Raw genomic sequence first — 15,860 nt, 5'->3', positions numbered from 1 at the left:
AACAGGTTTGAAAGCAACAGGGAGTTTTATGCATGGAGCATGTCTCCTACTAATACAAATTTCACTAGTCAAATTGCAAGAAGAATTTCCATTGTAAGGATTTTATGAGTCAAACTGTAACACCACTGAGCTACATGACTGGAAGAATTTTTTTTCCTTATGGAGTAACATACCTAATGTATTAAGGAAAATGGACCCAGGTCTTGGATCTGAAGCAGAGAACCAAAAAGATTGATTACAACATTTCAGCCCTCATCTTAGAGGCCAAAACTGTAAGTGGACAGGCTCCTGTCTTCCTCACTTGCTATGTATGTAGAGTGGCCACTTCTGTTGGCTTTTGGCTAGTTTAAAGGGCATGTTTCAGTACACAAGGTATTGAGCTGGGTCTTGGCCATTTCATCATCTGAATTTTTTTTCTGCTAGGAAATAAAGGATGAGATGGTCATCTATGTACCTATACAGAGATTAAGTGATGATATAATCATGACATGAAATGCTGTTTTCTTTCTATTTTTCCTATCCTGAAAAGTTTAAAGACAAGATTTTCAGTGTATGATTGCCAATTTTCTGGGTATTCCTTTGATAGAAAGTATCTGCAGCCTAGCTCACAGCTGAGTCCTTTGCCCATAAAGTGAAGAGATTTATGGATTACATTATATTGCCTCTTTGCAGAGCAAAGTTATTTTCCTTTGTCTGAAAACCAAGTACATTTATTTTAGAAAGCCCAGTCTCTCTCTTCATATCCTCAGTATAACTGTGCTGTAACTGCCTGTGAAATAATACAAAAGGAATTTCCCAAGTAAACTTTGAATTTCATTAATTAACCAAAGAAAAGCAAATTCACTGGTTGAAGAACAGCAGCTTTTCACACAACTGCTCTAGGAACAGATTTAAAGTATGATTCAAATATCCCATTACTCTAATTCAATTTTTTCCTATTGCTTACACTTTTGAGCAATACTGTGTAATACTGTGATATTCATATTACTTTGAGAGAGGTTTGGTTTATTTCTTTCAAAAAGTTGGTAAGATATTTAGAGTAAATCAATTTTATGCTGTTGACACTTGGGTGGAAGGATTTGCTATAATAAGCACCTCCCATGGCAACTCCTATACCACAGCACAAAGTAGGTGGTTTGATTTCTGAAATGCGAACCTTGTCCTTCAAGAAGCCAGACAGCAATTCATGAAAGAGATGAAAGAGACCTTTTTCATCCTTGCAGTGGAATGGTGGAAAGCTACAAGCCCATTTCTTTTAGCATTTGCAGTTCTAGAATAAGGGGAAGCACCAAGAGTGGATTGCAAGCTGAAGTCTGCTGGACAGCTGTGATGCAGAAGGACAGATGTCCTTCCAGAGGACCTTCATGTTCCTCTATTCAGCCAGAAATTCTCATATGGCTTATGTTCTTGTAATTCTATTCAGCCAGAAATTCTCTTACGGGTGGAATTCTCATTTATTGTCTTCAGCCAGAATTTTTCATAAAGTTTTTACAGTATCTCAACCTGTGCATTTATGGCACACATATAATTTTCACAAGACTGGGACTCCAGGCTTTGTGTGGATCATAGCCACTCTCAGTTGGAGTGTTAAAGCTCTAAATTCTATCAAACCTTTGATACAATTCTGACCATAACAATACAAGCTTCCAAATCAAATTCAAAGTACTGTGAAAACTACAGGTTCCTCAGGCATAGCCAGGAGAAGCTTGTATGCAGTTATTTGCCAAAATAACTTGTGTTCAGCTGCATACTGAAAGACTGGAAGTGGCCCTTCTGCCAAAGATGACTTAGAAGCCAACTGATCAATACATGGTACTCAGGTAAACACTCTTTATCTAATCATATATTCCTTTCAAATGCTGACAAGAAGGAATGTTCTAACAATTACTCAGTGTGTAGCCTCCAGGAAAGAAAACAATGGGCTATAAACCTAGTTGAATTTGCCTTTTTCAGCTGTTTAGATGGTCTTTAAGGGAACAGCAAATTCGGTCAGGCATTGCATTTGTTTAAAAACTATGTATGAGTAAGCCTTTATTTCTGCTTGTTCTCTAAAGCCTCCTGGAAAACTGGTGTGGAGTACCAGGAGTGTTAAATCATTACATCTGTTTCTAAACAGTTTACACCTATTTCTGCAAGGTTTCCTCAGTTCCTGTTTGTTTGCTTGTCTTTAATTTCAGTCCAGTTTGAGATCTGGAATTTAATTTCTGTATCTCTGTTTCCTTCAGCAAATAATGTACTGAAGCCATGCTGGGAAATGTGCTGCAGTTTGATCAGAGCAATTTTCTCTGCGTCTAACCCCAGATGAACTAGAGCTTTGAAAAATACTTCTGGCAGGTAATGTACCTGTAGTATGTTAGAATTTTGTTCAAAAATATGTTGTGGTACTTCTGCCTGTTTGTTAACCAAAATTGTCTGAGTCCTTTTTTCAAATTCATGTCAAATCAAAGGACACTGGAAAGTTGGCATGCTTGATTGCCTTCTTTGATGTGTATTAAGAAGCCCAGTCTGTGTTGCATTACTTTTGCTCTCCTAGTGGACTATTGAAACTTTCATGGAAGAGTGGAAGAAAATGGGATTTCAAAGGAACAAAATTAATCCTGATTTCAATATATATTCCTGAAATACTTTACGTATTTTTTCACTACTTGCTGATAATAAACACTACTCATACAATCACTCCTGGCAGATCAAAGATAGAAAAGGAAATTCAAAGTTTTAATCCAAACACATATAAATTTAAATTCAATCTAGCTAGTGTCAGTTATTGCTTGATAATCTTTGTCCAGGCTGGTATGACCATGGAACTTCAGTCTTTTGATTTATTGATATAGTTATTTAAGCATTATTTCTTTCCTTTAATCAGCTAAAAGTATTGTGAAGAATGTGTTACAGAAAACTGTAATTTCTTTTTAGTAGGCACTGATTAAAAAATACAAGGAGTATGAATCTGGGTAAGAATATTTATTCTGAAAATCAATATTTTGACATGGCCAATACATATTGGGAAGGATAAACTTTTAAATACATTGCAGTGAGACAGCCATTAATTTTCAGATCGATACAATTCCCACTGATGACAGTGGTAATCTTTGCATTTATTTCAATATTCAGTTAGTCTCCTAAGCAGCAGTACCTTTTTAACTCATAAAACTGGCCTGACACATGGTTTGTGTCCAGATTTCCTGCTGTCTTTGAGGTGTTATAGGTATCCAGACTGGGAATTGTGTTTGAAATTCTGCTGATGGTTTTTTGGGTTTTGCTTTTGGGAAAGGGGTTTTGTTTGTTTTGATCTTGTTATACTTCCGTGTATTGTTTTAGTCCTCATTGATAAACTTGTTTATTTCAAAAGTTTCAACTTTTTTGGAGTTTCTAGCTTTTATATGATTATCATGTGCATAAAGACAAGAGTTGGTCTGAAGCATTGAATACTGAAAAGGGTTTTAAAGGCAATGGAGAGGGCAGAGGAGCACGCTGAACACTTCTCATGAGAGAAATCAAGCAGGACTCTCTGTGCAGGCTGTGGGGTGGGTTTTGTGCTGGGAGCAGGGAGATGAGTACACATTCTATGTATGAGAATACATGGACAACACTTGGCTCTAATGAGCAAAAGAAACCTGCACATTTGGGAGTCCCTCCACAGAAGTTAAAGTTAATTTATTGAATATTTGTTTCTATTAAAATAAATGATGGCTGCTCAAATAAGGTAGGACAGTAGTACCTAGGAGAAGACATGATGGTGTCAGAGTAACTGTATGTAAGGTAGGGACAACACCTTTTAATACAGTCCCTGCAATAAATTCAAACATCCATATCAGGTATGGAAGTGTTTATATATATATGTAGGCCATATCTTTATGTATGTGTGTGTTTGCCAATGTAATTTTTTAGTTTCTTGTGGTTTACCAGACATATTGTAATGTCTGTTATGGTATACATCATTAAAAAAAAAAAAAAAAGGGCAGCAAATTTTTAGCATATATTACCCAATATGTTAAAGGAGCTCCTAAAGACCAAAGACACTTCACTGCATACCTGTGGGTTTCAATAGTTAAATAAACTGGATGGTTTACTGAATGGAAAAGATGTAAGATTTCTGCTACTGGTCAAAGTTGGACTTGAGGATCCTTGTGAGTCCCTTCCAGTGCAGAATGTCTGTAATAATGGTTCTATTGTTCTGGTCTTCTGCGTGCTGGATGAAATGCTAGCACAAGAAATAGGAAAAATCAGGTGTGATGAAACAGAACTCTGCCCCTACACTCCACCTCTTAGCTTATACTAAAATACGATGAAATATTTTTGAAATCAGTTATTGTTGTGCATTCCCTGTTTCCAAATATTGACCCTCTTGGTAGGAAAAGATTAACTAACTCATGATGGTGTCCCTGATGCTTGGGAAACTTTTGGATGGAGAGCAGTGTGAATTTGTGTTCTCTGCTGGAAAGCACTGTGTGTTTGTGTCCCATTCTGTGGCACCATGGAGGGCTTGTCCTAAAACGACAAGGAATGTCTCATAAAGAAAAAGGCACTGCTGTGGAAAAAAGCAAGACCAATTTCTGAGAATTAAGCAGCATATAAAAAACATGTAGCTCTTGGCTTAAATTTTCAGCTCTGTTATATTCCTCAGAGCAGTTCAGAAGGGAGCCATTTCATCCTTGTTTTCTGAGTCCCTGCAGATTGAGTAATGGGTGAGAATAAAAACATTTTGATGGCAAGAGGTTTACAATGGGATCATTGTCAGATTGGTACCTTGAGGGCTCTACTGGGGGCTGTTGTCATGCCTGTTTCCTTTCTGCTAATGAGTGGATCCAGCTCTTACTGAGGTAAGGAGAGATCAGTGTAACAATCCAAGAGCTCAGAGTGGCTCATCTTTATTGTCAGCCTCCCATACTCACTGTGACAAAGTGAAAGGCTTTGGAAAAACCAGACTCAATGTAATTGGACTAAATGGATAATAGGACACTTATTACTCATTAAACAGAATACACTTTCCTGGCTTTTGCAAAGACTACAGCTCTTTGTCATTTGATAATAGACATTCACTTAGGAGTCTATTATTTTTTTGTGTGCATTGGGATCTTTAAGATATTTTACTCACATCAATATTAATGAGAATTGTGCAAGTAAACCTTGGGAATTCAGAAAAATAACACCCAAGACCTTTGTGTTTCTAGCAATCGAAAACCTCAAATAACTGAGGATCTGTAATTGGTTCTATTATGGGACAATCTTGGATGGGAAAAAGAGCTTCAAGTATAAATAAAAGTCACCCACTTAAGGACAAATTCTACAGTCCTAGGTTTGCCTAGATAGTAACTTGCTCTTCAGACAATCTAAATCTGTCCAGTTATCCCAGCTTTTTGTGGAGTAAAAGGGAACTCAGAATAAAGCAGTATGAACCTCCTGCTTCCCAGTCTAAAACCTTGATATACATTTCCTGTATAGGGTTATCCTCTTGCTCTGTTGGCATCATTCAGAAATATCATTTTCAACATAAGGAATCATGTTAAAATGATGAATTTTTAACTCAATGTTTAATTTCAATGATCTGAAAGTACTAGTAAGACTGGTATTTCCACCTTTCCAGTTCAGCTCTGCATAGATTCAGTAACACTCATTTTGCAGTTTATGGGTGCCTTTTATCCTCAAAAGGCTTTTAAAATATTCAACCATATTTTCTTGTCATTTAATGCTTTGGCATAACCCAGACCTAGGTGTGAAACCATCAGAGTTCACAGCACTTGTAAATTGGACAAAGCCACAAAGAGGTGATTACTTGTTAGTGTTTATCTTGTGGAGAAGTATTTCAGCAGGACAATACTGTAATGTCAAAATTTACATGATGACACCAACCTTACAGTAAAAGAATTCCAGCTTCTAGTGATTTTTTTATCTTGCCATTTCTTTTTTTAGAGGTGGAAAAACTGTGGGAGGAACGTGGGTGTAAATTGCTCTGGTCTGAAAAGTGGGTGAAATTAGGAACAGAATTAACATTCAGTTGCCACAGCTGCCCTTTAATAAAGTATCTCACAGTCCTTCAGAGTAACTTGTTGCTGGTGAACACAGCTGGCAATTAAAATGGAAGTACTGGAGTGAAGAAGGAATTGGGGAAAAGGACAGGTAGTACAGCTCTGCATTCTTGTTTCATTAGCATGTGGGGAAAAAAGAGATATTTTCCTGGTATAGTGTGACCTGACCCTGTTTTGTCCCCTTAGTTATTGCATTTAGCTTAAGAAATATCCTATTTGTTCCTCATGGTTTCCTTATTAATTTGGTATAGTACTTTGTGCATTTCCTTTGCCCTTCTAAGAGAGCAGGGATTTTTCTGAATGGATCAGTACACACCTACTCACAGCTGCAGGGAAATTTCAGTCCTTTGGGGCCACCTGTGGCTGTGCTAATGGTAGGAACAAACCCAGGATTTGTCAAGCACTCAGTTAGTTTCTTTATTACTTGTTTACACCTATCTCAAATGGACAGTCTCTGGGTCTGAAAAAAAAAAAAGATTGCTTAGGAAAGCACCTCAATATACACATAATATGCCCCATTCCCATAATTTACCTTTATGAAATCAGAAACACACACATTAATGCAGAGCAGTTATGCCAAAGTAGAGCCAAGCTGATAGGAGAAATCAGCCAATTACATTTGGGATGTTAGCTTTTCTTAAAGAGAGGAGTTTGCCTAATAAAGTCGGTACCGTAGCTGAAAATGATGCTTTAGGAAGACTTTCAGCAAGGTTGCTGCTGGTTTGATTTCTATTTGTACTGAGATCTTCTGAATGCCTGCAATAACCCTCTCTTCATTTTTCCCTGATTGGGAACATTCTGGTTGTGTTCCACTAGATGGCTTCAGGGAAAGCAGTTTTGCAGGGAGCAGGAACATGCAGCTCTTGGTATTCAGGGAAAACCTGTCTGGGATTTTTGTCTTTTCTTTACAAGTTCACTCTCTATGTTATACAGCTGAGCCAAAAGGTCCTGTTCAGGGGGGTTGGAGAGCTGCCTTATTGGAGACTGCAGCAAATCCAACATGACGATCCATTTGATCCTGGTTTCATTCATTGACATTGCGAGTGCCAAGACTGGAGTTTTATCCTGAGTTGGGGGCAGTGGATGATGAGGTCATCATGGGCCCCTGTAACAAGATATCAAACCAGGCGTGGCCTTGCACAGATTACACTACACAGGGTGTTTGTGTAATCAGTGCTACAGGAGCTAAACTGGGTTTGTGCCTGGCTTGGTCACCTGCAGCACTGAGGTCCAGGGCTGTCATGAGCCGCTAGCCCGCTGGTGATGGAGCAAGAGGCAGCAGTGCTGGAACCTTCCAGAAGGGTCTCCAACAACAAAGCTGCTTGGTGGCACAGGCACACACACATGCAGTCACTCAAGTACACACTTCAGGGGGCTCTTGTAGAATCACCAATGACAAACAAGTGGGAAGGATCTTTGTGTGGCGTTCCGAGGAGGAGATTTATTCCAGCCACACGCAAACGCAACCATGAACAAAGACAAAAGGACAGAGGCGGGTCCAGGTTTAAATATGGGGGACAAGGGGGTGGAGGAGAGCATCAGGCCCAATGGGCTAGGGGCTCAGGGCGGTACAGAGATGGGACAAGGGGTGACAGCCAATAGGGTAAAGGGGGTGGGACACTGTGGTAATATGGAGCCAATGGGTAAGCAGGGAAGGGAGAACATTCTAGGGGATATACATATAAGGAAAAAGGGCCGGAGAGGCCGACAGGCCAACCAGGGAGGTAGAACTGGGGTGTATTTGCATACACAACAAAGCATCCTGGGAGAAGCTCTGCTCAGTCACCTTGAACAGGGGATATTTTACCAACTTAGGGTCTGTCCCTCCAAGGAACCATAATGGACCCATTTTGTGTAGGCCCACCAGCCTCCACAATGAGCACGTGCAGGCTCCTAAACAGGTATCACTTTGTTTCCATCAAATTAGCCAGAGCACCTTATTCCAGCTTTGCCCTAGCTGCCAGAGGACAGACAATACTTGCTGTAGAATAAAAACCTGCCTGGAGAGCACTAAGGACACACAAAAATAAAATTTATATTCACTGGCCAAAACAGTCACTGTTAGATCACCCCCCACTTCTCCTCATTTCTCACGTGTCACAGGCAGTTAAGGGGCTGGTCAAGGCTTGGTGCTCTGGCAGTGGTTCTTCTGCTGCCTGTATTTTTCCCTCATTGTGCACAGGGGACTGCTGTGGGAGAGATGGGAATGCAATCAGAAGCTGCACAAAGTGTATCAAGGAATATTGCCAGGGCAGCCAGGTTATTCTTCACTTGTTGCAGCTCTGTGAGCAGAATCATAATCTCTGTGTATATGTGGAAAAAAAAATACGACAAAAAACTACAGTGATAAAATAATGGAACTCGCAAAAGGCTGAAAATGCAGAGCTCTTATTGGCAATCCTGCAGTCCCTGTGCAGTTCAGAGAGCCAGACCAGCTCAGCTAGCACTGGGGGATTGCAGCCATACAATGAAGTTCAGATGCTCTCTCAGCACATGCTTGCTGTTTGGAGAATCAACAGCACCCAAATAAATGGTTGCCTACTGAGTAGTTAAATTTGACAAGCAGCTTTCGTTCCTATTTCTGTGGTGCTTTTCATCAGCTTAGTGTATGTCCCTCTTGTTACTGTAATGTCATGTTTTAATAACTTCTTTAGCCTGACTGTCCCCTTGTTCTGCTTCCAAGTGCTCTGTTTCCCAAATTCCTTCTCAATACATCTTGTAGCACTAGAGAAATGCTTTAATTTCCATAGGACTCTGCTGCTCTCTGCTCACCAAAGAAGCATCTGAACAGATTCTTTCTTGTATCAGCTGCTGAAGTTTGTTTATTCTGCACCCAGGAGAGGGGAAAACAGAAAGGAGCAGGATTTTCCATATCTTCTGAAAAGGCTTAGTTTGAACATCAATCTCATTTAATTTTTCCCTAATTTATCTGAGACTGTAAGTCCCACTTTTGCTTCTTTCTGACGTTACTAATTCTCAATGTGGGCTGCAGTAAGACTGATAGTGTAAGAACCTGAATTCTCTACAGTAAAATTTGTAGCTTATCATATTCAATCATAAGAAAGCAAGTTGTAAAGTTTAAACAATTTCTCTAAACTCATAGTAAAATAAAGCTATGGTGGAAGATCATAAAACACATAAAGATAATTCAATATTTAATATCTTCAATCCTAGTGGACAAAATTTATTAATGAGGTTTAGATCTAAATGCCATCCTATCTCAGGTGGGACAAGTCAACTCTTTTCCTATGACACAATATATATAATGATGGAAGAATCTTTCCAATCTAAATTAATTTGAAGCCTAGCGAGAACATAATTGCCATGTACCCAGCCATGTGCATTCCTGTGATTTGGTCTAAGATCAGTTTCCCAGAGTAGTGAAAATTCATGGATTAACACACAGACATGCAGGCATACACACACATATGCTACAAAGGCTAAATCTCTGCAAATAACTTGTCTCCTTCTCAAAGTGCAAACAAGCTATAAAAAAGAATAGTTTGGAGTCAAAGAAATCAAACAATGGTAATGTGAAGATGAACAAAAGTATCTAAAAGGAGATACTTAAGTTAAAACAATAGAAAACATTTCTATGTGACTTCATGACTAACTTTGCTTCCAACAAAACTCTTAAGACCAGTCTGAGCTGCTTAAAGGAAGTTCTATTTGGAATTTCTAAAATAACTTAATGGTAATCAGCATTTCAGTTAATGTGAACTTCAGCATTTTTGTCAATTCTTCTTGAATGAAGAATTAAGAAAAATAATCTACTCTGTTCACATTGCAATCAAATGGCAAAACCAAGTCACCAAATATCACCCACACATAAAGGAGGGCAAGGAAAACTTCTGAGTGTTCCAACCAGAAAAGTAGAGTTTAATGTAGAGTTTTGGGGAAATAAAAGTACTGATAATCACCTCAAAATGGTAAATAACCTCCTTGCAAGCAGATATCAGTTAATCAGAGATTATTGATCTAATCAGAAAAATAATTGTTACTTTAAAGATATTTTGAGGATTAAAAAATAAGGAGGAAAAAAGCAAATAAGTTTAGGTGAAAGTTTTCAGAAAAAAAATCAATGCTTCCATTTTTTATGAAGTTGTAATTCCAGGGGAGAGAAGTTACAGTCCACAAAAAAAAAAAAACAACAAAAAACAAAAAAACAAAAACCAAAAAAACATACTTGAAAACAAATTTCTTGTTGAAAACTTGCTTTGATTATTTTTTTTTTCTCAAGAGTTCCAAGCTGCTTTGGTAGAAATAGCTATATTCAAAATATGTGAGACAGTAAAAAACCCAAAAATTGACAACATAAAAAATACTGAAAGATGTTGATGTACAAAAAGCTATATAAAATCCTCTTCCTTTGAAAAATTATGGCCAGCTGTATTTAGTATGCCTTAATTATGCATTTGATCCAGAATGTCATTCATCCTGCTTTCCCCAGCTGATTTCTGACTGAGCATCTCAATGGTAACTGGGTCAGCTGCATTTTTGGTGTGAATTGAAAGAGAGAATAAGTTTTGATCCCTAAGGAAAATTTGGTTTTGGCTGTGAGAAGAAGTTTGAGGTGAAGGAATCAAGCAAGCAAACATAAAAGTTTACTTGTAGTGGAAGAGTTTATATAGGACAAGACAAATTATTTTTTTCATTGCTGCAGTTACTCTGCATGTCAACACTCCTTGTTTTGAGGAACCATCTTGCCATTAGCAATATTTGGGCAGCATTCAGAGAAAATTCAATGCAAAAAAAAAAAAGATGTAACAAACTACTGGTTACTGCTTTGAAACTCCCTCTCCCATGTCCAAGATTTTAAAACTTTCACACCAGAACCTTGCCTGCATTAGTGAGGAGGAAGATCTTTCTCCAAGACATGGTTATTTCTTCCCACACCTTGCCAGAGGATAACAAGACAAAATAATGGAGCTGAAGAGCTCCAGCAAGACAAACAGAAAAGCGAGTCAGGGAGATCTTATCACACTGTTATTTTTGAGGGACTATTGATTTGTTCTTTCATTTTAATCCTTCCCTGTTTGGGAACCAGATCAGTTTAAAATAAGGAAGCACTTAAAAAATATAACATTATGAAGGGATTTACTCTTTTTACTCTTCTCTTATATCCTCAAATTATTTTCACTGGAGTGTGCACCTGAGGACTATCAAGTGGCAGGGCCCCAGGCATTATTCTGGGGAATACTTTTGTTAGAAGCATGAAGTTTTATAACCTGAACTGTGGACTCAGGTAAGCTCTGGTTCTCATGAAGTGTGAGTTGGTTAAGTACAGTCTGTTTTCAGCCCTTTTGAGGAGCTTTTAGCTCCCCAGAGCTGTGAGATTCTCCTCCAGCCCATGGGATGCTTTGAGGAGAGGTGTCCCTGCTGCTGGTGCTGTGCTGATCACACCCGGGTTCATCTCACCACAGGAGCAGAACTTTCTTTTTTGTGATTATCTTTTTCTTCATCAGTTCAGGCTTATTAAGTTTATTCTGGCTTGTGAATGTTCATTAAGCCTTAGCTGGCTGCCTTGAGAGGTATTATTATTTCTCACACAGAAAGGGACACTTAATTGTGAGGTGAATCTGCTTCTCCTGGTCCCTCAAGATTTCACAGATGGTCTCTTTGGCCCTTTCAAAACAAAGACTTGAGCATGGCACTGTAAGATAGTTCATACCTCTTGTTGCAATTCCCCCAAATTAAGCCAGAAAATGTAACAAATCCATATAAACTGTGAGGAAACAGTGAAATGTCTGAGTGACATTGGCCCCAAAGGGCCTTTTTTTGGAAATTTCTGATTCTGCCATTTCCACCGACTTATATAAGGTGGGTGACACTGCTGCAGAACAGACAAAGCATCTGTCTTGGATATTTTTAAAAAATGCCAATTTTGGAAAAGTGTGATTAGTTGTTTGTGGTTTTTTAAAAGTAGAAAGGCTGGATGTGAGTCACTGGCTGGGTTGTCCCAATCCTGCAGGTGTTCAGGAACAGACAGGACGTTTTCCATCTCTGCTGCTGAACGAGGGGTATTGAGGGATGGCTTTGCTGAAAGAGTCTCTACAAGTGCTGTCTCCTGGGATGGCTTTGCTCTGGGGCCCTGTGTTAATAGCAGGATTGCACTTGTCCTTGTGCCTGTCATGACAGCATGGATGTGATGTCATTTGGGCAGTGGAAAACATCCCCATTAAGTTCAGCTTCTCACTGTTTCCTTAGCACGGCAGCACAGCATCTCAACTGGGAGTGCAGTTCCTCCTCTGACTTTCCTGCTCCCCTCATGTGTGCATCCTTGTGCAGCCATGGAGCTGCCAGGTGTTGGATGGCCCAGCCCTGGAGTAGATGCTCATGCATGGAATCTGATGGCAGAAACTGCAATTGTTACCTTTACAAATAGATAACGATGCTTTTACCACCCTGTGTTCAGTCTCACCCTGGTGCCTCCTGAAGGGGGTTAACAACTGGATTTTTTCTGGAGCTTGGAGGGTGAATGGCTCCTACAGCAGCCCTGGAATGACAGACCTGCCTCTGCAAAGAGTGTGATGGTACTGGTGGAGCCATTGTACTTTTTGAGTGCAAGTTTCCTAAGTGATCAAAATCCCCTCATGGCTCTCATTATAAATGTCCAGAAAGTGAGGAGCTGCTATGCTTAAACAGAAAGGAACATCAACACAGTCTGATGCTTTAAGACACTAGTTAAAATAGGCCCTTATTTTCTGGCCTGACAGAGGCTCTAGAAGTGGCTCATTTGACTTTGTCCTGACCAATACTTTTGCTTGCAAGTGTGTCACTCCACTTCCACAACACTTCTGTGGCTTCTGTTTTGCTGTAGAAGTTGAGCAATTCCTTGATCAGTCTAAATCAGTATGTTTTCAACATTTTCTAATTAGAGACCTCTAAATACTTTGCTTGAGTTATAAGGTATCAATATATAGTGCTATGTCTATATAACCTGATGTCAATATCCTAAATAATGACTTTTTATATATCTATATAAACTGATACCTATATAACCTGAATCAAAACTTTTATACCTATATCACCTGATATAAATAACTTTCTGTACAATGTAATGGCTAGTTGCTTAATGCTGAATAGACAAAAAAAAAAGAAAAAAAAAGAAGAAAAAACTCACCAGTTTTATATAATCACCTAGTAACTTTGATCTAAGTTCAAAGAAAGGGGTCATATATTACTACTTTGAATTTTTTTATCTATTTTTATTTTATGCTAATAAGATAGCCTGTGCCAGAGAAAATAAACTCTTTTCTTTTTCTCCATTCCTAGTCTGTCAATATGATATAAATACCAGCCCACAATTTAGCATTGTTAATTAATATGTACTTTCCATTACCTTTCTTTTGGAGAGCTCATTTTCTTGAGGAATGTAGCTCTTCATTCAAACACTTCATTTTGTAGCAGGAGAAAGAGACAGAGGCACAGAAGAACTACTTTAACTGGATGATGTAACAATGGCTGTGGTAATAATTGTCTGGGAGAATTATATGGAGGTAACAAAAGGACTCACAAAATGAATGCATTACAAAGACTCTTTTATGACTGAAAAATACTGATGTCCTTAAAAGAGAGAGAGAGGAGTTGGATGATTTTTTTAAAGAAAATGCAAAGATTACACATTGAAGTTTGTATTGGCATAGGGAAGATATTTTTTTAGGACTGCTGGAGGAAATGGAGTGCTCTGTTCCATTGTTTCCTCACCCCTATTTCCACAGCACGCGTTCCTCATCCTGCCCCATTGGCAGTGAGAGGCTGGGCTGGTCAGCCTGGCCCGGGCTCCAGCAATTCTGCTGCCACCAAGTGCTCATCCAGCAGAGCAGCTCTGAGTGCCTTGGCTGCTGTGCCAGTCTGATTTCTCTCTGCTCAGACAGCTCAGATCCAGTTAATTTTGGCAGTCAAGGCTCACTGCCAGTATGTCATCCTTTAGGGTGCACTTGTGCAAGCAGGGTAATCCTGGATGGGGTCAGGAAATGGGAGATTAAGAGGAAAGCAGAGAGGCAGAGGGGGTAACGTTATTCTGGGCATCCATTACCATGGCAGTTACCTATTTCTAGATCTATCATATGCACACTTATTTCCAGGGCATGCAGGTCTACTAGGTAAAAGATGGGGGTTTGCCCCTTTAAAAAATATGAGAGAATCTCTACTGAACCCATTTGACAAGTGGATTCAATATTGTTCATTTTCTCTTAACTCCAAGTTATAATCATGAGAAGTCTGGTTTTCATAACAACTATTATATCAGTTTTTCATATCAGCTATCTGCTTTTTACTTCAGCTAAGAGGTTGCACTTGCTGTCACCATTTTAACCTCTGTAGATGTTTGTACTGAACACTGTTCAGAGTTTTTTATTTTTATCATGAAAGTACAGCTGTATCTGTATCTGAGGTACTACAGAATTAGAATAAGGTATAACAAGGCACTGTAAGTTGCTAATACACATTACACTCAGTAGCACCTTGGCATGTGGAAATGTGCAACTTTACACATCTGGATAACAGGAACCAACAAAAAAGACATCAAAATTATTTTAATGTTAATGGGAAATATCATCCTCACTGAAACAGGTAATTTCTTACTGTAGTTGGCGTCTGCCCAGATGACCACCTTTCCATGGCTAGTGTTAATGTTCAGCACTTCAAAGGCATGGGAATGTGGGAGAGGAAAAAACCTGCTTTAAAAAGCATTTTTCTGAAGGGGTAGTGGTCGGCTGGATCAGTTTCTGACTTGGCCAGACACATAACTGTGAGTGCCAGTGTTGCAGAGAAGGTGGTGGTGGGGAGCAGGGGGTGTGAAGGGAAACAGGGGAAAAAGCAGAGCATGGAAGTTCCAGCCTCATCTCTGTGGTGGAGGAGGCTCTCCCTGGCAAAACTTGAAATGCCATTTCTTTTTGCCCTGGGAACAGAGCCTGACCCCCACCTGGCTGCATCCTCGTGTCAGGGAGTTGGAGAGAGTGAGAAGATCCCCCCTGAGCCTCCTTTTCTCCAGGCTGAGCCACCCCAGCTCCCTCAGCTTCACTCTCCAAATTCTTCTGCAGCTTTGTTGCCCTGCAGGCAGGTTAACAGCAGGAAAAATGTCTAAGAATGCATTTCAAACGGACAGCGGGTGTGAAATTGAGCAGTCCTAATCCCAATCTCATTTTTCCTAGGTTTGTAATTCCTGTAAAAGCCGGGCAGTCCTGGAACAGGGGCAGCTGGTGGCCCCGCACACACAGGGCAGCTCACTGGATGCTCTCGGGAGCTCTGGGGCACGAAGTCGGTGGGACTGCAGGAGATGCTTGTTCACTCCTGCTGATGGGGCACAGGGCACAGCCGCCGCCCATTCAGCTCGGCAGGTGCTCCTTCCTTAACCCTTCCCTGTAAGAGCCAAAATGAGGGATGTGGGACTCCAGGCAGTTCTCCAAAATGCAGTTTATTGTATCCAAGACGTTACAGCAGACCAGGGTCATGGGTGACAGAGCCTGTGCCTACAGCTGTCAGCTCCAGCTGCAGGCAGGCCTGGAGACCCTTTCGTTTAGGTTACAATGCATTATATGCTTTTCTTTGCTGAGCATCTTAACAGAGAAGAACCAATCTATATTTTAACTTTTATCTATAGCCTATCATAACTACTGTAATTACCATATTCATGTTACTATTCTCCAATCACTAAAAGTACATTACAGTTTAAGCTAGAAGTTGTTTTTCAGTTTTCTTGCAGTGGAAAGTTCTGAGACCTTTTTTCTACTTGCCACATCGGCAGGTTTGTTCACCTGTGCTATCTTTCTGCTTGGTAGAAACATCTTTTTTGAGGTGATTTATCCTTTGCTCTAAGTCATAAAAACCCCC

General features: G+C 39.7%; 1 long non-coding RNA gene across 1 annotated transcript in view; it reads left to right on the top strand.

The window, feature by feature from the left end:
• Nucleotides 1-15,860, top strand: part of LOC143694083 (uncharacterized) — a 29,451-nt gene that overhangs the window by 1,898 nt on the left and 11,693 nt on the right. The window contains exon 2 of the long non-coding RNA XR_013182273.1: nt 2,226-2,334. This is a non-coding gene — a long non-coding RNA (uncharacterized LOC143694083). The remainder of the gene's footprint in view (nt 1-2,225; nt 2,335-15,860) is intronic.

This window comes from Agelaius phoeniceus, chromosome 5 (genome assembly GCF_051311805.1).
Source record: "Agelaius phoeniceus isolate bAgePho1 chromosome 5, bAgePho1.hap1, whole genome shotgun sequence".
NCBI classification, from domain to species: Eukaryota; Metazoa; Chordata; class Aves; order Passeriformes; family Icteridae; genus Agelaius; species Agelaius phoeniceus.
This window is presented reverse-complemented; position numbering and strand designations above follow the sequence as displayed.